The sequence below is a fragment of the Ranitomeya imitator genome, chromosome 5 (genome assembly GCF_032444005.1).
Source record: "Ranitomeya imitator isolate aRanImi1 chromosome 5, aRanImi1.pri, whole genome shotgun sequence".
In the NCBI taxonomy this organism is placed as follows: domain Eukaryota; kingdom Metazoa; phylum Chordata; class Amphibia; order Anura; family Dendrobatidae; genus Ranitomeya; species Ranitomeya imitator.
The window spans coordinates 160,696,072-160,721,455 of NC_091286.1; the positions used below are offsets into that span (position 1 = coordinate 160,696,072).

The following is a 25,384-nucleotide window of genomic DNA, read 5'->3' on the forward strand; positions in this document are numbered from 1 at the left end:
GCAGATTTCCATGCAACATTTTTCAGAAAAGTGAATCTTACTTTTATACTTTTATGTTTTTTTTCTAAATTGTGATCATTTAGCCTTAGCCTACATGCTGGAGTAAAAATTTTAGAATGTGCCAAGTGAGATTAGCCTGCCCTCCTACTGTGTTTATTTTGTAATAGGAACTTGCCATAAAAGCTTTCACAAGAAAATGCTTATAAGTTAAAAAATATCTGAGAAACCCACGTATTCATACTGTAAAGCTTCCTATATCACATTTTTTTGAGAAATGGGTAAATATTTTGTAAGAAATGGGCAGGTCTGCATATTCGTCCCCAACGCAATTCATTTCTCAAAGATAAGATTTCTTGTTTTAATATTACTTCAGGTTAACCCCTAAGGATCAAGTCCAATTTGGGCGTTTTAGAGGTTGTACGTTTAGGGGTTTCACGTAGGACTTGCATCTGTCATCCAATGACGAGCTGTTGGACTTGTCACTTGATTGCTGAAGCCAATCACAGGCCACAGCGATCCTGCTATTGGTGGAAAAGTTACGTCTCCCTTCTTGTGTTTACACAATTCACGGAGCAGCCTGCGTGAGTCTACGAAGGCTCCAGTAGTTGAATATAACTTAGGCTTGCGCTACATGGCAACATGTTTCCTGCGACACTGAAATCGTAGTGACACGTTGCAATATTGAATGTAATGATTTCCTTTAGTGTCGCGTTGTAACCTGCGACATGCTTAATGGCGAAGGAGTTGGACATTTTTCAGATTGTGTTGTATTTTCTGTCTCTGGTTGATAGTCGCACACGACTCACTTGCTATAGACTTCAGTGCAAGTTACACGTGACAAGTGACTTGAGTGCGATGTATGTCAAATATAGCTGCTTTTAGCAAAATCACATCCCTAAAAGAGTCACGTGACAGCAAGTTCACAGGTGAGTTACTCAAATGTTTCTATCTTAGTTTTCTGAGAATTACTGCTGTGCAGCACCTCACCGTGTAGCCCCAGCCATAGTTTGATATTTTTTACAACTTGAAGATACCCATGAAAATGGTAATTGTGCCCAGAAAGCTTCTTTAATGTCTGCACATGTAGATGTAGTTGTATAAAGGCTTGTTTTTCTACGGAAGAGTGGTATTTGTCAATGGCAACATTTCAGGGTACATACAACCTAATACCTAACTTTTATTAACTCTTTATGGGGAAAAAATGAAAATAGAACACACATTGTACTGTAGTTTTTTGACAGTGTAAATTCAACACTTTTCATGTGCAAAATAAATAAAGTGACTACTTTGTTCTATTGGTTAGCATGATATTACACTTATGCAGTTTTATATTTGTTTTATTACTTTTAGGGTACGCTGTATATTCTTTCATGTGAGAGACTATGCTAATGACACGAGTCTCATCTTAGTGTAAACTTTCAAATGAGAGAATCGCAGCACAGGTGCGGAGAAGGAGAACTTTTTTATAACACATTTGATGCATGTGTGTGTGGGACCGGGGGAGAAAGAGAGATTGTAAAATAATTATAATTGCTAAATGAGGAGAACAGAAGGATTTTTCCTCTAATGTAAAGCATTTTTCAACTACCTCATAGGAATTTGAGCCTTCTTGTCAAACAGCGTAGGATTAGGTTAGCCTTGATTTACCTTCCCCAACTTTTCTGCTAAGATGACATATCTTGAGATGTATGGAGCATCATCTTAAATAAATGAGAAAAAAGAAATATGTGCACAGCTGACTGATGCTGTTCATCAGACATAGGTTGCTGTGTAAAAAAAATGTACATGTTAATATGTACTTTTTTTTACTGGATAACACAGAACTCAACATAATTAAAAATTGTTATAAGTGGACACATTCATATGTGAGATTCTCATACAATTCTGAACATGTGCATGTATATGCACAAAAAGCCAAAGGCAAATATAATCTCATTCACATCGAATGGAGAGTTAGACACACATGTACAGGCATTGTGAATCTAAAAACGCCTGCAGAATTAAAAAGAAAACACATACCAGCAAAGTAAGTTCATCTTACTTCTATGTCACTGACTGTACATTTGTTAGGGTACGTTCACATTAGCGTTTTGCGGGGCTGCGTCGGGCGCAGCCACGGCGACGCATGCGTCATGCGTCCCTATATTTAACATGGGGGCGCATGGACATGCGTTGTCTTGCGTTTTGTGATGCATGCGTCTTTTTTGGCGCAAGCGTCAGGGCGCAGAGGACGCAGCAAGTTGCATTTTTTTTTGCATCCAAAATCATGCCAAAAAGGACGCATGCGTCACAAAACAATGCGTTTTGCATGCGTTTTTGTTTGCGTTGTGCATTGCGTCACCGACGCAGCCCCGCACAACGCAAATGTGAACGTAGCCTTAGATAGTTTTCCAGCTATTTAGCTGATTTGCCTTCCACATCACTAGATTTGTTGTTATTTTTGGCACTAAGGCATGTTTTGCTGTCCCTTTCCCCAACTGTATTGTGTTTTTTTAACGTGTAATTGTATTTCAATAAGATTAAATTACACAATGTAACACTTTTTTATTTATTTTTTGTTCCTGGGTACACAGTGTGTTTTCCTAACCCGTTATGCCTAAAACAAATAGAAAATAGTTGTTCCACAAAAACTTTGCTTCTGTGATCAGGACAATGAAATTTTGAAATTTGTCAGTTTTTGGAAAAAATCTCGATTCGTATTCAATACTGTGTAGTCTTCTAGAATATTGTTAAACTGCTAGAATTGTGCAGACGTTTCTACAATTTTTCAGAATTATATAGAAGTTTCTAGAAATTTATAGAACTTTCCAGAATGTTTTCGGACTGTTCAATAGTAGTCATAGAAGTATAAAAGCATAGGTGACTCCAACCAACATTACGGTTTATGTTATTGCTGAGTAAGAGAATAACGACTCGTAGGTAAAGAGCAATTATTTGTTTTAGATGGCATCAAGAGGTTGTTTGCGCCCAGCAGATGCATTTTGCTATGTGTGTGAACAATTTATAAAGACAAGAGCGAGAATGTATATCGTGAAAGCATGTCGTATGATGTGCGAGGCCTACAAGGCATATTTCGTCATGCCTGTCGAGGATCAAGACAAGTCCTGGGCACCTCATTTTACATGCGAATATTGCAAGAAAACTCTTGAAGGTAAGTTGAACAATTGCTGCTCGTTTAGATGGCAGTGATTTATTTTGTAGAATTTCAATGATTTAGATCTAGTACAGTTTAAAGAGTTGCAATTGACAAAATGTTCACATATATCAAAGAGCTATAGTAACATATGTATTAAGTAATGTGTAATATTTCCTCCTTTTAAATTTATATAATTAATTAAATCTGCTATGTTACAGGTTGGTACCGGGGAGAAAAGAGAGCCATGAAGTTTGCTATCCCGTGAATTTGGCGCCAACCAACCGACCACTCTAGCTCCTGCTACTCCTGCATGGTGGATCCTGCCAAACGTCGCACAGGCAAGAATGAGCCTCAAATCATTTATCCAGACATTCCTTCTTACATTGCCCCAGTACCACACTGCCCCAAGATGCCTGTTCCAACTCCCCTGAAGAGGGATCAGCCAACTTCAGGAAAAAGCTGCAAGTCAGGCAGCGAGGAAGATATTGGAGATCAAGATTTCGTTTTCACAGGTGCAGTTGAGGAGAGACGGCCATACTTTCCTAACCAGGAAGATGTCAACGATCTGATCAGAAACCTTCGTCTTACCAGGTCCAATGCTGAGCTTCTGACATCCAGGCCTAAGTAGTGGAACTTGCTGGATGAAAGCGTGCAAGACACAGATCAGAGAAAGTGTCACCAAACATTTTCCAACTTCTTTAGATGGGTTGTGCTTCTGCAACAATATGGCCAGTCTTTTTGAGGCTATAGGTATCACCTGTAACCCAAGTGAATGGCGCATATTCATAGACAGTTCATCCTCAAAGCCATGCTGCTTTACAACAGAAACAACTACCCGTCTCTCCCTACAGCCCACTCTGTGTATCTCAAAGAGGACTACACCAGTGTCAAGATGTTGCTGAGTGCCTTGATGTATGATGACTATGGATGGGAGGTCATTGGATACTTCAAAATGGTGTAATTCCTGATGGGCCTTCAAGGCGGTTTCTCCAAATTTCCTGGTTTCCTTTGCCTCTGGGACAGCTGTTACACTAAGACACATAATTACAGAAAGGACTGGCCACAGTGGAACGAGTTCTGTGTGGGGAAGAGCAACATCAATTGGGATCTGATGATGCAACCTCTGAAGGTGCTGATGCCACCACTGCACCTGAAGTTAAGCCTCATCAAGCAATTTGTCACAGCTCTTGACAAGGAGTCAGCAGCTTTCAAGTACCTCCAAGATACAGTTATATGAAAAAGTTTGGGCACCCCTATTAATCTTAAGCTTAATGTTTTATAAAAATTGTTTTTTTTTGCAACAGCTATTTCAGTTTCATATATCTAATAACTGTTGGACACAGTAATGTTTCTGCCTTGAAATGAGATTTATTGCACTAACAGAAAATGTGCATTCTGCATTCAAACAAAATTTGACAGGTGCATAAGTATGGGCACCCCACCAGAAAAGTGACATTAATATTTATTAGATCCTCCTTTTGCAAAAATAACAGCCTCTAGTCGCTTCCTGTACTTTTAATGAGTTCATGGATCGTGGATGAAGGTATTTTTGACCATTACGCTTTACAAAACAATTCCAGTTCAGTTAAGTTTCATGGTCGCCGAGCATGGACAGCTGTTATGAAAGGCAATTCAGAATCACAATGGACATGGAGGTCAGAGCACATACAGTGAACTGACAATAACCCAAAATAATAGAACGAGCTCTGAGACGTGGGAACTCTGCAGACCGCAATCCCTAAGCCTATCAAACCACACTAAAGGTAGCCGTGGAGCGCTCCTGACCAGAACCTAGGCGCCTCGTCACAGCCTGAGAAACTAGCTAATCCTGAAGATAGAAAAATAAGCCTACCTTGCCTCAGAGAAATTCCCCAAGGGAAAAGGCAGCCCCCCACATATAATGACTGTGAGTAAGATGAAAACACAAACATAGAGATGAAACAGATTTAGCAAAGTGAGGCCCGACTAGCTGAACAGAACGAGGATAGGGAAGATAACTTTGCGGTCAGCACAAAAACCTATAAAAAACCACGCAGAGGGGACAAAAAGACCCTCCGCACCGACTAACGGTACGGAGGTGGTCCCTCTGCGTCTCAGAGCTTCCAGCAGGCGAGAAAAACCAATAAAGCAAGCTGGACAGAAAAATAGCAACAAAATAACATAAGCAAAACTTAGCTTTGCAGAGCAGCAGGCCACAGGAATGATCCAGGGAAAAAACAAGTCCCACACTGAAACATTGACAGGAAGCATAGATGAAAGCATCAGGTGGAGTTAAGTAGAGAAGAAGCTAACGAGCTCACCAGATCACCTGAGGGAGGAAACTCAGAAGCTGCAGTACCACTTTCCTCCACAAACGGAAGATCCCAGAGAGAATCAGCCGAAGTACCACTCGTGACCACAGGAGTGAACTCTGCCACAGAATTCACAACAGTACCCCCCCCTTGAGGAGGGGTCACCGAACCCTCACCAGAGCCCCCAGGCCGACCAGGATGAGCCACATGAAAGGCACGAACAAGATCGGGAGCATGGACATCAGAGGCAAAAACCCAGGAATTATCCTCCTGAGCATAACCCTTCCACTTAACCAGATACTGGAGTTTCCGTCTTGAAACACGAGAATCCAAAATCTTCTCCACAATATACTCCAATTCCCCCTCCACCAAAACCGGGGCAGGAGGCTCAACAGATGGAACCATAGGTGCCACGTATCTCCGCAACAATGACCTATGGAATACGTTATGTATGGAAAAAGAATCTGGAAGGGTCAGACGAAAAGACACAGGATTAAGAACCTCAGAAATCCTATACGGACCAATAAAACGAGGTTTAAACTTAGGAGAGGAAACCTTCATAGGAATATGACGAGAAGATAACCAAACCAGATCCCCAACACGAAGTCGGGGACCCACACGGCGTCTGCGATTAGCGAAAAGTTGAGCCTTCTCCTGGGACAAGGTCAAATTGTCCACTACCTGAGTCCAAATCTGCTGCAACCTGTCCACCACAGTATCCACACCAGGACAGTCCGAAGACTCAACCTGTCCAGAAGAGAAACGAGGATGGAACCCAGAATTGCAGAAAAACGGTGAAACCAAGGTAGCCGAGCTGGCCCGATTATTAATGGCGAACTGAGCCAAAGGCAAAAAGGACACCCAGTCATCCTGATCAGCAGAAACAAAGCACCTCAGATATGTTTCCAAGGTCTGATTGGTTCGTTCGATCTGGCCATTAGTCTGAGGATGGAAAGCCGAGGAAAAAGACAAGTCAATGCCCATCCTACCACAAAAGGCTCGCCAAAACCTCGAAACAAACTGGGAACCTCTGTCAGAAACAATATTCTCTGGAATGCCATGCAAACGAACCACATGCTGGAAGAACAATGGCACCAAATCAGAGGAGGAAGGCAATTTAGACAAGGGTACCAGATGGACCATCTTAGAAAAGCGATCACAGACCACCCAAATGACTGACATCTTTTGAGAAACGGGAAGGTCAGAAATAAAATCCATAGAGATATGTGTCCAAGGCCTCTTCGGGACCGGCAAGGGCAAAAGCAACCCACTGGCACGAGAACAGCAGGGCTTAGCCCGAGCACAAATCCCACAGGACTGCACAAAAGCACGCACATCCCGCGACAGAGAGGGCCACCAAAAGGATCTAGCCACTAACTCTCTGGTACCAAAGATTCCAGGATGACCAGCCAACACCGAACAATGAAGTTCAGAGATAACTCTATTCGTCCACCTATCAGAGACAAACAGTTTCTCCGCTGGGCAACAATCAGGTTTATTAGCCTGAAATTTTTGCAGCACCCACCGCAAATCAGGGGAGATGGCAGACACAATTACTCCTTCCTTGAGGATACCCGCCGGCTCAGATAAACCCGGAGAGTCAGGTACAAAACTCCTAGACAGAGCATCCGCCTTCACATTTTTAGAGCCCGGAAGGTACGAAATCACAAAGTCAAAACGGGCAAAAAACAACGACCAACGAGCTTGTCTAGGATTCAAGCGCTTGGCAGACTCGAGATAAGTCAAGTTCTTATGATCAGTCAATACCACCACGCGATGCTTAGCTCCTTCAAGCCAATGACGCCACTCCTCGAATGCCCACTTCATGGCCAGCAACTCTCGGTTGCCCACATCATAATTACGCTCAGCAGGCGAAAACTTCCTGGAAAAGAAAGCGCATGGTTTCATCACTGAGCAACCAGAACCTCTCTGCGACAAAACAGCCCCTGCTCCAATCTCAGAAGCATCAACCTCGACCTGGAACGGAAGAGAAACATCTGGTTGACACAACACAGGGGCAGAAGAAAAACGACGCTTCAACTCTTGAAAAGCTTCCACAGCAGCAGAAGACCAATTGACCACATCAGCACCCTTCTTGGTCAAATCGGTCAATGGTTTAGCAATACTAGAAAAATTGCAGATGAAGCGACGATAAAAATTAGCAAAGCCCAGGAACTTTTGCAGACTTTTCAGAGATGTCGGCTGAGTCCAATCATGGATGGCTTGGACCTTAACAGGATCCATCTCGATAGTAGAAGGGGAAAAGATGAACCCCAAAAATGAAACCTTCTGCACACCAAAGAGACAATTTGATCCCTTCACAAACAAAGAATTAGCACGCAGGACCTGAAAAACCGTTCTGACCTGCTTCACATGAGACTCCCAATCATCCGAGAAGATCAAAATGTCATCCAAGTACACAATCAGGAATTTATCCAGGTACTCTCGGAAGATGTCATGCATAAAGGACTGAAACACTGATGGAGCATTGGCAAGTCCGAACGGCATCACGAGATACTCAAAATGACCCTCGGGCGTATTAAATGCAGTTTTCCATTCATCACCTTGCTTAATTCGCACCAGATTATACGCACCACGAAGATCTATCTTTGTGAACCAACTAGCCCCCTTAATACGAGCAAACAGATCAGATAACAATGGCAAGGGGTACTGAAATTTAACCGTGATCTTATTAAGAAGGCGGTAATCTATACAAGGTCTCAGCGAACCATCCTTCTTGGCTACAAAAAAGAACCCTGCTCCTAATGGCGACGATGACGGGCGAATATGACCCTTCTCCAGGGATTCCTTTATATAACTGCGCATAGCGGTGTGCGCAGGCACGGACAAATTAAACAATCGACCTTTTGGGAATTTACTACCAGGAATCAAATTGATAGCACAATCACAATCCCTATGCGGAGGTAGGGTATTGGACTTGGGCTCATCAAATACATCCCTGTAATCAGACAAGAACTCTGGGACCTCAGAAGGAGTGGATGATGAAATTGACAGAAATGGAACATCACCATGTACCCCCTGACAACCCCAGCTGGACACCGACATGGATTTCCAATCTAATACTGGATTATGGGCTTGTAGCCATGGCAACCCCAACACGACCACATCATGCAGATTATGCAACACCAGAAAGCGAATAACCTCCTGATGTGCAGGAGCCATGCACATGGTCAGCTGGGTCCAGTATTGAGGCTTATTCTTGGCCAAAGGCGTAGCATCAATTCCTCTCAATGGAATAGGACACTGCAAGGGCTCCAAGAAAAACCCACAACGCTTAGCATATTCCAAGTCCATCAAATTCAGGGCAGCGCCTGAATCCACAAATGCCATGACAGAATATGATGACAAAGAGCAGATCAAGGTAACGGACAGAAGAAATTTTGACTGTACAGTATCAATGGTGGCAGACCTAGCGAACCGCTTAGTGCGCTTAGGACAATCAGAGATAGCATGAGTGGAATCACCACAGTAGAAACACAGACCATTCAGACATCTATGTTCTTGCCGTTCAACTCTGGTCAAGGTCCTATCACACTGCATAGGCTCAGGTTTAAGCTCAGGTAATACCGCCAAATGGTGCACAGGCTTACGCTCACGCAAGCGTCGACCGATCTGAATGGCCAAAGACATAGACTCATTCAAACCAGCAGGCATAGGAAATCCCACCATGACATCCTTAAGGGCTTCAGAGAGACCCTTTCTGAATATTGCTGCCAGCGCAGATTCATTCCATTGAGTGAGCACTGACCACTTTCTAAATTTCTGACAATATACCTCTATCTCATCCTGAGCCTGACAAAGAGCCAGCAAATTTTTTTCTGCCTGATCCACTGAATTAGGCTCATCGTACAGCAACCCAAGCGCCAGGAAAAACGCATCGATATTACTCAATGCAGGATCTCCTGACGCAAGAGAAAACGTCCAGTCCTGAGGGTCGCCGCGCAAAAAAGAAATGACGATCCTAACCTGTTGAATTGGGTCACCAGAAGAGCGAGGTTTCAAAGCCAGAAATAGTTTACAATTATTTTTGAAACTCAGAAATTTAGTTCTATCTCCAAAAAACAAATCTGGAATAGGAATTCTCGGTTCAAGCAAAGAATTCTGGACCACAAAATCTTGAATATTTTGAACTCTTGCCGTGAGCTGATCCACACATGAAGACAGACCTTTAATGTCCATTGCTACACCTGTGTCCTGAACCACCCAAATGTCTAGGGGAGAAAAAAGACAAAACACAGTGCAAAGAAAAAAAAATGGTCTCAGAACTTCTTTTTTCCCTCTATTGAGAATCATTAGCACTTTTGGCTTCCTGTACTGTTATGAAAGGCAATTCAGAATCACAATGGACATGGAGGTCAGAGCACATACAGTGAACTGACAATAACCCAAAATAATAGAACGAGCTCTGAGACGTGGGAACTCTGCAGACCGCAATCCCTAAGCCTATCAAACCACACTAAAGGTAGCCGTGGAGCGCTCCTGACCAGAACCTAGGCGCCTCGTCACAGCCTGAGAAACTAGCTAATCCTGAAGATAGAAAAATAAGCCTACCTTGCCTCAGAGAAATTCCCCAAAGGAAAAGGCAGCCCCCCACATATAATGACTGTGAGTAAGATGAAAACACAAACATAGAGATGAAACAGATTTAGCAAAGTGAGGCCCGACTAGCTGAACAGAACGAGGATAGGGAAGATAACTTTGCGGTCAGCACAAAAACCTATAAAAAACCACGCAGAGGGGACAAAAAGACCCTCCGCACCGACTAACGGTACGGAGGTGGTCCCTCTGCGTCTCAGAGCTTCCAGCAGGCGAGAAAAACCAATAAAGCAAGCTGGACAGAAAAATAGCAACAAAATAACATAAGCAAAACTTAGCTTTGCAGAGCAGCAGGCCACAGGAATGATCCAGGGAAAAAACAAGTCCCACACTGAAACATTGACAGGAAGCATAGATGAAAGCATCAGGTGGAGTTAAGTAGAGAAGAAGCTAACGAGCTCACCAGATCACCTGAGGGAGGAAACTCAGAAGCTGCAGTACCACTTTCCTCCACAAACGGAAGATCCCAGAGAGAATCAGCCGAAGTACCACTCGTGACCACAGGAGTGAACTCTGCCACAGAATTCACAACAGACAGCCCTCTTCAAATGATCCCACAGATGTTCAATGATATTCAGGTCTGGGGACTAGGATGGCCATTCCAGAACAGTGTAATTGTTCCTCTGCATGAATGCCTGAGTAGAATTGGAGCGGTGTTTTGGATCATTGTCTTGCTGAAAGATCCATCCCCCGCGTAACTTCAAGTTTGTCACTGATTCATGAAAATTATTGTCAAGAATCTGCTGATAGTGACAGGAATCCATGCGTCCCTCAACTTTAACAAGATTCCCGGTGCCAGCATTGGCCACACAGCCCCAAAGCATGATGGAACCTCCACCAAATTTTACTGTGGGTAGCAAGTGTTTTTTCTTGGAATGCTGTGTTTTTTGGCCGCCATGCATAACACCTTTTTGTATGACCAAACAACTCATCCTTGATTTCATCAGTCCACAGGACCTTCTTCCAAAAAGAAATTGGCTTCTCCAAATGTGCTTTTGCATACCTCAGCTGACTCCACAAACGGAAGATCCCAGAGAGAATCAGCCGAAGTACCACTCGTGACCACAGGAGTGAACTCTGCCACAGAATTCACAACAGACAGCCCTCTTCAAATGATCCCACAGATGTTCAATGATATTCAGGTCTGGGGACTAGGATGGCCATTCCAGAACAGTGTAATTGTTCCTCTGCATGAATGCCTGAGTAGAATTGGAGCGGTGTTTTGGATCATTGTCTTGCTGAAAGATCCATCCCCCGCGTAACTTCAACTTTGTCACTGATTCATGAACATTATTGTCAAGAATCTGCTGATAGTGACAGGAATCCATGCGTCCCTCAACTTTAACAAGATTCCCGGTGCCAGCATTGGCCACACAGCCCCAAAGCATGATGGAACCTCCACCAAATTTTACTGTGGGTAGCAAGTGTTTTTTCTTGGAATGCTGTGTTTTTTGGCCGCCACGCATAACACCTTTTTGTATGACCAAACAACTCAATCTTGGTTTCATCAGTCCACAGGACCTTCTTCCAAAAAGAAATTGGCTTCTCCAAATGTGCTTTTGCATACCTCAGCTGACTCTGTTTGAGGCGTGCTTGCAGAAACGGCTTCTTTCGCATCACTCTCTCATACAGCTTCACCTTGTGCAAAGTGCGTTGTATAGTTGACCGATGCACAGTGACACCATCTGCAGCAAGTTAATGCTGCAGCTCTCTGGAGGTGGTCTGAGGATTGTCCTTGACTGATCTCACCATTCTTCTTCTCTGCCTTTCTGATGTTTTTCTTGGCCTGCCACTTCTGGCCTTAACAAGAACTGTACCTGCATTCTTCCATTTCCTTACTATGTTCCTCACAGTGCAAATTGATAGGTTAAATCTCTGAGACAGCTTTTTGTATCCTTCCCCTGAACAACTATGTTGAATAATCTTTGTTTTCAGATCATTAGACAGTTGTTTTGAGGAGCCCATGATGCCATTCTTCAGAGGAGATTCAAACAGGAGAACAACTTGCAAATGGCCACTTTAAGTAGCTTTTCTCATGATTGCATACACCTGGCTATGAAGTTCAAAGCTCAATGATTTTAGAAAACCAAAAAAAAGTGCTTTAGTAAGTCAGTAAAAAGTAGGTAGGAGTATTTAAAACAGGAAAATGATAAGGGTGCCCATACTTATGCACCTGTCAAATTTTGTTTGAATGCAGATTGCACATTTTCTGTCAGTACAATAAACCTCATTTCAAGGCAGAAACATTACTGTGTCCAACAGTTATTAGATATATGAAACTGAAATAGCTGTTGCAAAAAAACCAATTTTTATAAAACATTAAGCTTAAGATTAATAGGGGTGCCCAAACTTTTTCATATAACTGTATCTTTCCAAAGCTGTCCGAGGCAAAGGTCAAGGCTGGTATCTTCGTCTGACCGCATGTGACCTGTGATCATAGCATGTGTCGAGTTCGCCAAGCTGCTGAACAGGATGGATTCACTTCCATATAGTCTATTTATTATGCACAGATGCACTTTTTAAGCATGTACACCATCATCATGAGTTATGTGTAACCTTAAACTTAGCCAGAGCAGCCTACGTTGTGCATTATGAAGCACATATACCTAATATACACCAGCCCAATATCTATATACTGAACACATATTTTCAGGGATTGATTACTTCCTATACCACTATGAAACACAATATTTCGAAATTATTGAGCTTTTCTTATGTAGGTCTTTATGACCACTTGTACTGTTTCTTATTCATTTTTCTGCTCATCTAATAGAAATTTAGTATGCTATATCTGACTTGCTTATAAGCAGTCATTTTGTTTCTGTATCTCTGTCATTAACTTTTTAACCATATATTTCAATAAAGATTATTATTTTTATACAATTTGGCCTTAACTTCCAGGATCTGTAGGATTTATCTGAAATCTATGTGCAGTTGGTTCAGACTCTCATAAAGAATTATGCCATAATGGGATGCAGAATGTCTCTCAAAGTCCATATCCTTGACGCTCATCTTGACAAGTTTAAGGAGAACATGGGAGCTTACTCAGAGGAGCAAGGCGAGCACTTTCATCAAGATATGTTGGACTTTGAACGTCGTTACCAAGGACAGTATAACGAAAACATGATGGGGGACTACATTTGGGGGCTTCTTTGAGAAAGCGATTTGCAGTACACTCGCAAATCTAGAAAAACTACAAATTTCTGAACCTTTTTGAGTAATTTATGACAGTCTTTGTCTATTTAACTTGCAAGTGTTGTTTTTTTATCAGACTGCATGAACGAAAATATAATAATTTCCTTTTATTTGTCACAATAAATATGACATTTTTCTGGCCTGTTGTCATAAAATCAAAGTTTGTGCTGAATGTAGTAGTTTTTCCATAGTCTTTAAACATAAGCAGTTGAAATATTACAATTGGAAGCCATGAACAAAAATTGTGTTACATAGTGTTATTTATTACTGTATATTGGGCATATTGTTTGTTTTTATTTGTCATCAAATTTAATGTATGAGTTCAGCCAGCTATGAAAATAAGTTTTTTTAGATTAAAAATAACATATATCAGTTACTTAATGTAAGACACAAATTCCACTACCACCCTCCGTTACTCGTCCTTCTTTTGAGGTGCATTTTGTGGTCGTCTACTCCTCCTCCAAACTCCAACTGGCAGTCATTTTCCACTCCCCAGGGCCAGCCACCACCTTCTCTCGACCACTTCACCACCTGGCTACTTAATTTCATTTCCGCCATCCCTACTATCATCATGGGTGACTTCAACAACCCCATTGACACTAACCACTCAGCTGTGTCTAAGCTTCTATCTCTCATTTCCTCCTACGGCCTCGCTCAGTTGTCTTTCACAGCCACTCCCCTAGAGGGTCACACTGGACTTCATCTTCAACCACCCCTGTTCCCTATATGACCTCTCTAATTCACCTCTCCCTCTATCTGACCACAAACTACTCACATTCTCTTTCATCTCCTCTTCAGGTGCACAATTCCCACTCCAAAAACTTGCACACCCTCCCAGAAATCTCAAACAACTTAAATTATTCTCACTCTCTGAATCCCTTCTTCTTCTATCAGAGATAAGTTCCTTACATGATGCAGATGCTGCTGCCGCTTTGTATAACACCACATTAGCTGCAGCTCTCAGATCGGTCACCCCCTCACACATATCAAAGCTTGCACAATCAACAGGCAACCTTGGCACACAAACCTTACTAAAGAACTGAGGCAGGATTCCAGGGTTGCTGAGCTGAGATGGAAAAGATCCCGCTCCAAGGAGCATTCATTACATTCAGACAGTCCCTCACTATTTTCAGATCCATTTTCACTGCGGCAAAACAAACCTAGTTCTCATCTCTCTATCCTTTTTTCTCACAACTCTAAACAAGTATTAACCACTCTCAGTCATCTCTTCCATCCCTCAGCACCTATTCCCTCTCTCTCATCTCAGTTGAACACTTTGCCTCATTCTTCAAGCAGAAGATTAATAATATCATACAAAGCTTTGGCCTACAGTCCCCACCGCCCCTCCTCATAATTACTCAGCCCTTCTCCTCCCAAACCACCTTCTCTGTCAATATGGAAGTTCAGCTTTCCAGATCACATTTCACCACCGCTGATATTGACCTGATCAGGTCCCACGTCATCACAAAGCTCACAACAATCTTCATCCCAACCCTAACCCATCTCTTCAGTCTGTCATTAACACCTGGTGTTTTTCTTGCTTCAAAGATGCCTCAATTACACCCATCCTCAAAAAGCCCTTATTTGACTCATTCTCTGTCTAGGTATCGCCTCATATCACTTATCCCCTATGTCTCAAAACTAATGGAACAACAAGTTCATTTTGAACTGTGCTTCCATCTCTCCTCCTGCTCCCTTTTTGACTGCTTACAAACTGGTTTTTGACTGCATAATTCCACTGTAACTGACTAAAGTCACCAATGACATACTACCTGCCAAATCTGAGCGACACTACTCTTTTCTCCTCCTCCTGCACCTGTCCTCTGCTTTTGACAGTGGGCCATTCCCTCTTACTACAGATTCTCTCATCTCTTGGCATTACAGACTTGACCCTATTTTGGATCTCTTCATACCAAACTGACCAGACACTCAGCATCTCCCACTCACAGACTACCTCTTCATCTCGCCCCCTATCTGTTGGTGTTCCTCAAGATTAAGTTATAGGACCCCTGTTCTTCTCCATCTACACCTTTGGCATGGGACAGCTCATAGAGTCCCACGGTTTTCAGTATCATCTCTATGCACTTGACACACAGATCTACCTATCTGGACCCTATATTACCTCCTTACTAACCAGAAACACACAATGTCTGTCCGCTATTTCATCTTTCTTCTCTGCTAGATTTCTAAAACTTAACATGGATAAAACAGAATTCATTATCTTTCCCCATTTAAAGTCAATGGCTGCTCATTCTCCTCAGTCCAGAATCTCACTGCCTTGGGGTAACCCTTAGCGCTAACCTCGCCTTCTAACCACCTACCAAAAGCCCTTTCCACTTCCTACCGACTCCAACTCAAAAAATATTTCCCAGATTCACGTATACCTTAATCAAAAATCTGGAAAAACACTAGAGCATGCCCTCATCATCTCCCGCCTTGACTGCTGCAACCTCCTGCTTTGTGGCATCTCCTCTAACACTCTTACACCCTTCCAATCTATCCTAAACTCTGCTGCCCTACTGATCCTCCTGTCCCGCCGCTATTTTCAGGCCTCTCCTCTCTGTCAATACCTTTACTGGCTCCCCATTGCCCTGAGACTCCAGTTCAGAACCCTAATCATGACATATAAAGCCATCCATAACTTTTCTCCTCCATACATCTGTGACCTAGTCTTCCGGTGCTTACCTGCATGCAACCTTTGATCCTCACTGGATATCCTTCTTTACTCATCTCTTATTTTACCTTTCCACAATTGCATAAAAGATTTCTTCCATGCATCCCCCCTACTCTGGAACTCTCTACTCCAAGATATTTGACTGTTGCCTACCATGGAAACCTTCAGAAGGAATCTGAAGACCTATCTCTTCCGACAAGAGTAGAATCTGCAGTAACCCTCATTCCACCATATCGTTGCCCAACCACCTGCATCCTCACCCATCCTTTGTAAACTGTGAGCCCTCATGGGAAGGGTCCTCTCTCCTCCTGTACCAGTTGGTAACCCGTTTTGTTCAAAATTATTATACTTGTTTTTATTATGTATACCCTTTTCACATTGAAAGCGCCATGGAATAATTAGCGCTATAATAATAAATAATAATATTATTAGAAAAACAAGTTAATTAGAGAGGAAATTACCAACTAAACTTAATATTTTCTGTACAATACAATATATATTTATTATAACTACTTACATCGCACCATAATGTTCTGCAGTGCTTTCTAGACACTGTTATCCTTAGTGGGATTTGAACATAGGTCCACAGACAACTGGCAAATCATGTTTATCTATGAAATATTTCTATCTATATAATCAGTTAGAAAATAATTAAAGAATCACTCCCATCAAAGTTTTTATCCCCTTAATATATTGCAATCATCTTATTATATACAGTAGGTATGAAAAGTATTCAGACCCCTTTAAATTTTTCACTCGTTGTTTCATTGCAGCCATTTGGTAAATTCAAAAAAGTAATTTTTTTTCAGATTAATGTACACTCTGAACCCCGTCTTGACTGGAAAAAACAGAAATGCAGAAATTTTTGCAAATTTATCAAAAAAGAAAAACTGAAATATCACACAGTCATAAGTATTCAGACCCTTTGCTCAGACACTCATATTTAAGTCACATGCTGTCCATTTCTTTGTGATCCTCCTTGAGATGGTTGGAGTCCAGATGTTTTTAATTAAATTGATAGGACTTGATTTGGAAATGCACACACCTGTCTATATCAGACCTCACAGCTCACATTGCATGTCAGACCAAATGAGAATTATGAGGGTCAAAGGAACTGGCCAATGAGCTCAGAGACAAAAGTGTGGCAAGGCACAGATCTGGCCAAGGTTACAAAAGCATTTTTGCAGTACACAAGGTTCCTAAGAGCACAGTGGCCTCCATAATCCTTAAGTGGAAGAGATTTGGGACCACCAGAAGTTGTCCTAGACCTGGCCACCCAGCAAAATTGAGGAATCGTGGGAGAAGAGACTTGGGGAGAGAGGTAAAGAAGAACCCCAAGATCACTGTGGCTGAGCTCCAGAGATGCAGTAGGGAGATGGGAGAAAGTTCCACAAAGTCAACTGTCACAGCAGCCCTCCACCAGTCAGGCCGGACGGAAGCCTCTCCTTAGTGCAAGACATATGAAAACCTGCATAGAGTTTGCTAAAAAACACATGAAGGACTCCCAGACTATGAGAAATTAGATTCTCTGGTCTGATGAGACAAAGATAGACCTGACCTTTTTGGTGATAAATCTAAGCAGTATGTGTGGAGAAAAGTAGGCACTGCTCATCACATGCCCAACACAATCCCAATAATGAAATATGGTGGTGGCAGCATCATGCTATGGGGGTGTTTTTCAGCTGCAAGGACAGGATGACTGGTTGCCATTGAAGGAAACATGAATGCGTCCAAGTACAGAGATATCCTGGATGAAAACATCTTCCAGAGTGCTCTGGACCTCAGACTTGGCTAAAGGTTCACCTTCCAATAAGACAATGACCCTAAGCACACAGGTAAAATAACAAAGGAGTGGCTTCAGAACAACTCTGTGACCATTCTTGACTGGCCCAGCCAGAGCCCTGACCTAAAACCTATTGAGCATCTTCGGAGAAACTTGAAAATGGCTGTCCACCAACATTCACCATTCAACCTGATGTAACTGGAGAGGATCTGCAAGGAAAAATGGCAGAGGATCCCCAAATCCAGGTGTGAAAAACTTGTTGCATCATTCCCAAGAATACTTATGGCTGTATTAGCTCAAAAGGATGCTTCTACTTAATACTGAGCAAAGGGTCTGAATACTTATGACCATGTGATATTTCAGTTTTTCTTTTTTAATACATTTGCAAAAATGTCAACATTTTTGTTTTTTTCAGCCAAGATGGGGTGCAGAGTGTACATTAATGAGAAAAAAATGAACTTTTTTGAATTTACCAAATGGCTGCAATGAAACAAAGAGTGAAAAATTTAAAGAGGTCTGAATTCTTTCTGTATCCACTGTATATACAGCTCAGTTAAATTAAGAGACCACTGCACAGTTTTATAAAAATCAGCTTCTCTACATGTCTGACAGCCATTCCATTCCAGTATCAGTTGAATTCCAACCTGAGTACACCTCATTCTACTTAATGTGCTTTTGAACCAAATCTTATTTAACGAAGGAAAGTATAAAAAACACTGCTGTGGTGTTCACAATCCTCTTGCAATAGGACAAGCTGGATGGCAAAACAAGTGCTAGAAATATCCCAAAAGTAATAGGAATTAATAAATAACTTTGAACCATGCCAAAGGAGTTGAAAAGAAAAGTATTGAGTGAGGAAAAGAAGGGCTCAATTCTGGCTTTACTAGCAGAGGGACACAATGAGCATCATGTTGCCCTCATCCTTAAAATGTCTAAAGGCCCCTTCACATTAAGCGACGCTGCAGCGATACCGACAACGATCCGGATCGCTGCAGCGTCGCTGGAGAGCTGTCACACAGACAGCTCTCCAGCGACCAACGATGCCGGTAACCAGGGTAAACATCGGGTTACTAAGCGCAGGGCCGCGCTTAGTAACCCAATGTTTACCCTGGTTACCATCGTTGAAGTAAAAAAACACTACATACTTACCTACCGCTGTCTGTCCCCGGCGCTCTGCTTCTCTGTACTCCTCCTGTACTGGCTGTGAGCGCCGGGCAGCCGGAAAGCAGAGCGGTGACGTCACCGCTCTGCTTTCCAGCTGACCGACGCTCACAGCCAGTACAGGAGGAGTGCAGAGCACAGCGCCGGGGACAGACAGCGGTAGGTAAGTATGTAGTGTTTTTTTTTTTTTACTTTTACGCTGGTAACCAGGGTAAACATCAGGTTACTAAGCGAGGCCCTGCGCTTAGTTACCCAATGTTTACCCTGGTTACCAGTGAAGACATCGCTGGATCGGTGTCACACACGCCGATCCAGCGATGTCCACGGGAGATCCAGCGACGAAATAAAGTTCTGGACTTTGTTCAGCGACCAACGATCTCCCAGCAGGGGCCTGATCGTTGGTCGCTGTCACACATAACGATGTCCTTAACGATATCGTTGCTACGTCACAAAAAGCAACGATATCGTTAACAATATCGTTATGAGTGAAGGTACCTTAAGACGGCAGTCCATTACAACAAGGTCAAGCAGCAGTTATTGAGGACAACAAAGCTACAGACCGGCAGAGGGTGAAAACAACTCTCCACTGACCGGGATGACTGTCATCTTATATGAATGTCACTCAGCAACCACAAGATGACATCAAGTGACCTACAAAAAGAATGGCTGGGGTAAAGTGCACGGCAAGAACAATTCTTAACAGCCTCCAAGAGGCAGGACTCAAGTCATGTAAAGCTAGAAAAAAGCCTTTCATCAATGAGAAGCAAAGGAGAGTAAAGGTACCGTTACACTAAGCGATGCTGCAGCGATATAGACAACGAGCCAATCACTGCAGCGTCGCTGTTTAGGTCGCTAGGAGACGTCAAACACGGCAACAGCTGAACGATGCAGGAGCGATCCAGTGACGTACTTATCGTTCTCGCTGGTTGTTAGCTCCATGAAAAAACATTGCGGGCATTGTTGCTTTTGCTGTCAAACATGACGAATCACGTCGACCTGATGACCAAATAAAGTTCCAGACTTCTAGCTACGACCAGCGATGTCACAGCGAGATCCTGATCGCTGCTGCATGTCAAACACAACGAGATCGCTATCCAGGATGCTGCAACGTCACGGATCGCTGTCGTTCTCATTCTAAAGTTGCTCAGTGTGAAGGTACCTTAAGGTAACCTTCTCTGATGAGTCTAATTTTCAGCTTTGCCTAACATCTGGTCGTCTAATGGTTAAACAGAGATCTGGAGAGGCGTACAAGCCACAGTGTATTGCACCCACTGTGAAATTTGGTGGAAGATCGGTGATGATATGGGGATGCTTCAGCAAGGTTGGAATTGGGCAAGTTAATCTTTGCAAAGGACGTATGAATCAAGCCGCATACAAGGTTATCCTGGAAAAACAGTTGATTCCTTCTGTTCAGGCATGTTCCCCAACTCTGAGGACTGTTTTTTTCCAGCTGGATAATGAGTCATGTCACACAGCTAGGTCAATCAAGGTGTGGATGAAAGACCACAACATCAAATCCCTGTCATGGCCTGCCCAATCTCCAGATGTGAACCCCATTGAAAACCTCTGGAATGTAATCAAGAAGAAGATAGATAGTCACAAGCCATCAAACAAAGAAGAATGGCTTAAATTTTTGTACCAGGAGTGGCATAAGGGCACTGTGAAAGCAGTGTGAAAGACTGGTGGAAAGCCTGCTAAAGACGCATGAAAGCTGAGATTAAAAATCATGGTTATTCCACTAACTATTGATTACTGAACTTTTCCTGAGTTAACACATTAATATTGTTGTTTCTAAATGATTATGAACTTGTTTTTTGGGCATTATTTGAGGTCTGCAAGCAATGCATTTTTTGTTATTTTGACCATTTCTCATTTTCAGAAAATAAATACAAAATTTATTGCTTGGAACTTCGGAGACATGTTGTCAGTAGTTTATAGAATAAAAGAACAATTTACATTTTACTCAAAAATATACCTATGAAGAGAAAAATCAAACTGCAAATTTTGCAGTGATCTCTTAATTTTTGCCAGAGCTGTGTACAGGTCCTTCTCAAAAAATTAGCATATAGTGTTAAATTTCATTATTTACCATAATGTAATGATTACAATTAAACTTTCATATATTATAGATTCATTATCCACCAACTGAAATTTGTCAGGTCTTTTATTGTTTTAATACTGATGATTTTGGCATACAACTCCTGATAACCCAAAAAACCTGTCTCAATAAATTAGCATGTCAAGAAAAGGTTCTCTAAACGACCTATTACCCTAATCTTCTGAATCAACTAATTAACTCTAAACACATGCAAAAGATACCTGAGGCTTTTATAAACTCCCTGCCTGGTTCATTACTCAAAACCCCCATCATGGGTAAGACTAGCGACCTGACAGATGTCAAGAAGGCCATCATTGACACCCTCAAGCAAGAGGGTAAGACCCAGAAAGAAATTTCTCAACAAATAGGCTGTTCCCAGAGTGCTGTATCAAGGCACCTCAATGGTAAGTCTGTTGGAAGGAAACAATGTGGCAGAAAACGCTGTACAACGAGAAGAGGAGACCGGACCCTGAGGAAGATTGTGGAGAAGGACCGATTCCAGACCTTGGGGAACCTGAGGAAGCAGTGGACTGAGTCTGGTGTGGAAACATCCAGAGCCACCGTGCACAGGCGTTTGCAGGAAATGGGCTACAGGTGCCGCATTCCCCAGGTAAAGCCACTTTTGAACCATAAACAGCGGCAGAGGCGCCTGACCTGGGCTACAGAGAAGCAGCACTGGACTGTTGCTAAGTGGTCCCAAGTACTTTTTTCTGATGAAAGCAAATTTTGCATGTCATTCGGAAATCAAGGTGCCAGAGTCTGGAGGAAGACTGGGGAGAAGGAAATGCCAAAATGCCTGAAGTCCAGTGTCAAGTACCCACAGTCAGTGATGGTGTGGGGTGCCATGTCAGCTGCTGGTGTTGGTCCACTGTGTTTCATCAAGGGCAGGGTCAATGCAGCTAGCTATCAGGAGATTTTGGAGCACTTCATGCTTCCATCGGCTGAAATGCTTTATGGAGATGAAGATTTCATTTTTCAGCACGACCTGGCACCTGCTCACAGTGCCAAAACCACTGGTAAATGGTTTACTGACCATGGTATTACTGTGCTCAATTGGCCTGCCAACTCTCCTGACCTGAACCCCATAGAGAATCTGTGGGATATTGTGAAGAGAAAGTTGAGAGACGCAAGACCCAACACTCTGGATGAGCTTAAGGCCGCTATTGAAGCATCCTGGGCCTCCATAACATCTCAGCAGTGTCACAGGCTGATTGCCTCCATGCCACGCCGCATTGAAGCAGTCATTTCTGCCAAAGGATTCCCGACCAAGTATTGAGTGCATAACTGAACATTATTATTTGTTGGTTTTTTTGTTTGTTATTAAAAAACACTTTTATTTGATTGGATGGGTGAAATATGCTAATTTATTGAGACAGGTTTTTTTGGGTTATCAGGAGTTGTATGCCAAAATCATCAGTATTAAAACAATAAAAGACCTGACAAATTTCAGTTGGTGGATAATGAATCTATAATATATGAAAGTTTAATTGTAATCATTACATTATGGTAAATAATGAAATTTAACACTATATGCTAATTTTTTGAGAAGGACCTGTATAAAATAACTAAAACCAATTCTTCACCTGCTGTTGATTTTTTTCATTTTGCCTTTCAAAGATCGCAGTGAGGCTCAGCTCACATATATCCTGTACTCTCCGCTGAGCGCTTACATTGGGGTTTCAGTGTACATCTCTAAAATACATGATTCAGATGGAACCCCTGGTGGAGGATGCCTTATAATGAGGCAAATGGAGACACTGTGAACGCCATGTGGCCTATGATCCAGTGGTGTCCGTCTTTTTAGGTGTGCATAAAAACACGGTCTGCCACAGTTTTGTGTGCTTCTGAAAAAAAAGGCATTGCTGAACAAAGGTAACTCTGCTACCTCACTATTGTCAATGTATCCTTCGGAGATTTCATCTGAATCACATCCCTCAGAGATTTAGATGGAAACTACAAAGTAAGTGTTCAATGTAGAAAACAGGATAATGTGATCCCAAACATTATGTAAAATGTTCCTAATAAAAGCGTCAACTCAATCCACAAAAAAGTCCCCACTAAGTTCCATCATTTGTCAATTGAAATATAGGTGGTTTCCACATTACTGGTAGCACAAATGCTCTGGAAAAATTGTTCCTCAACCCCCAAAAGAAATTCAGCAAATTCTGCACTCCTAAATTGAAATGCCACCCTCCCTTCTGAGTCCCTAAGTGTGCCTAAACCACATTTATCGTCCACATTTTTGGCATTGATGTAGCGATGAGAGACCGCCTAATTTATGGGTGCTTGTCTCCAGCGGCTTGTGCTGAGCATAACGTTCTAGTCACTATAGCGTACTGGTCACTAAAAAGTACTGGTCACTACAATGTTCTGGTCAGTACAACATACTGGTCAATACAACATCAATTTGCAATTTTCTCTAAGCAACATCCACTGCTGCTTGCTTCTGGAAAAAACCCATACAGTCAAAATCGGCACTACCACTAGATATAGGGATATAATTTCCAAAATGGGGTCACTTGAGGGGTAGTTCTGCTTTTCCTGCACATACGTGCTCTGTATATGGAGTCCACAAACTATTTTAGCAAAATCTGCACTCTAGGAGTTTGGCTAAACAGTACTGTACATCCATATATTGGATATTTCTACATTCATCGGAAATTTCCCAGTGTTAAAATGTAAAATCTGGGGCTAAAAGTAAATTTTGGTGGTAAAAATTTAAATATTTTTTTCTTTACTGCCCAATGGTATAAAATTCTGTGACCCACCTGCGGTGTCAGTATGATCACTGCAACCCTTTTAACTTGTGTATTGTGAGCCAACAAAATGTATTTTTAAGTGCTCCACTTCCATTAGTCTGAGTTATTTGCTTCAGTTGTAACAAGTGTCATTCACAAATTATATGTGGATATTAATGAATAATGAATTCATTGAGAGGTGTAGTTTGTAAAATGGGGTCTCTTATGTGGGGCTCTGCTGTTCTGGCACCTAAGGGGCTCTGACAATGTGACATGGCACCTTCAAATCAGGCCAGCAAATCTGAACTCCAATATGGCACTTTCTCCCTTCTGTGCCTCAAAAGTATCGGCAGAGGTGTATCTAGGGTTTCTGGCATCCGGGGCAAGAATTCATTTTGGCTCCCCCCCAGGACATATGCGATTTGCACACTTAGTCATGTACCGACGAGCCTCTCTCCCTAATGCTCTCAATATTCAGTGAAAAACTAAGAGAAGCAGAAGAGAAGCTCGTTGTCACAGGACCATAAGTATGAAAATTGCATATGACGTCTACTGGAAGCTGCAGAGCTGAATCCTGACATCACAGGCTTCTGAATTCTCACAACTAATGCACTGCACACTTTTAGGATTCTCCCTTGCCAGTGGACAGTCATGTCAGCACAAGCATGTTATTTTTATACTTCTGACCACATTCCGACTAGACATGCCCGGCCTCGCTCAGTTCATTTTCATTGAGTGAGGCCACACATGTCTAGTCAGCACGTGACCGCATGTATGTAAATCGCCAGCACGAGAGAATCCTGACAGAGTGCAGTGCACACTCTGAGAAGTCAGAAGTCTGCAGTCACAAAGATTGGCTGCAGACTGATTACAAACCTGGACATCCCCTTTAATGCTCCTAACATAAATAAAAACATGAGAATTAGTCAGTATCACAAATAACATTTACATCCAGGTACCTTATAGATAACGTCATCTCTGCAGTCGTTCTCCTTCTTTTCTTCATTTTGTCCAGACCCCATGATGAGTTTTCTCATCCACAGCTCATCTTTTCAGACTTCCATCTTCTCCGCTCTTTTGCAGAAAATCTCCACATGATGGCCTTAAAGATAGAAGTGTCATTATAATGCTCCTGAATAAAAAATTGCCCCTCACTATATTGTCTGCAGAAAATATGACCCTAACACTGTCCCTCTTATGGTACATACTCTTCACACTAATCTCTCCTTTCCATACCGGCCCCCTCTTCACACTGTCCTCTCATACTGTGTCCCCCTATAGGGCTCAGTATTTATACTGTACTCTCATCACACTCCCCCTCCTTGGTGTACTGTCACCTCCTGGCTATGCCCTTACACTGTCCCTCCATGCTACGCCGCCAATACTTAGTTTCTATTCTGTGCCCAATCACTTTTCTCCCCCAATACTGTCTCTTCACACTATCCCTCTCCCTCCTGATACTGTCTCCTCTCACATCCCTCTGTTCACCATACTGTCCCCTCATATATTTACCCCCTCACTTTCTACACTGCCTGCTCAACTAACTCCCCATACTGTGTCTGCACACATCCTATCATCCTCACTCACCGTACTCTGTTCACATACATTTTCCACATCGCTACTCATACTGTGTGCACATACATTCCCCCGTTCACTCCTCATACTGTCTTCAACCAACCCCCATACTGTTT

The 25,384-nt window shown here is 42.4% G+C and overlaps 1 protein-coding gene across 3 annotated transcripts in view; it reads left to right on the plus strand.

Annotated features, from left to right (window-relative positions):
* SMOC2 (SPARC related modular calcium binding 2) overlaps window positions 1-25,384 on the plus strand; it is a 642,212-nt gene that overhangs the window by 116,442 nt on the left and 500,386 nt on the right. The gene's annotated exons all lie outside the window — the stretch shown is intronic.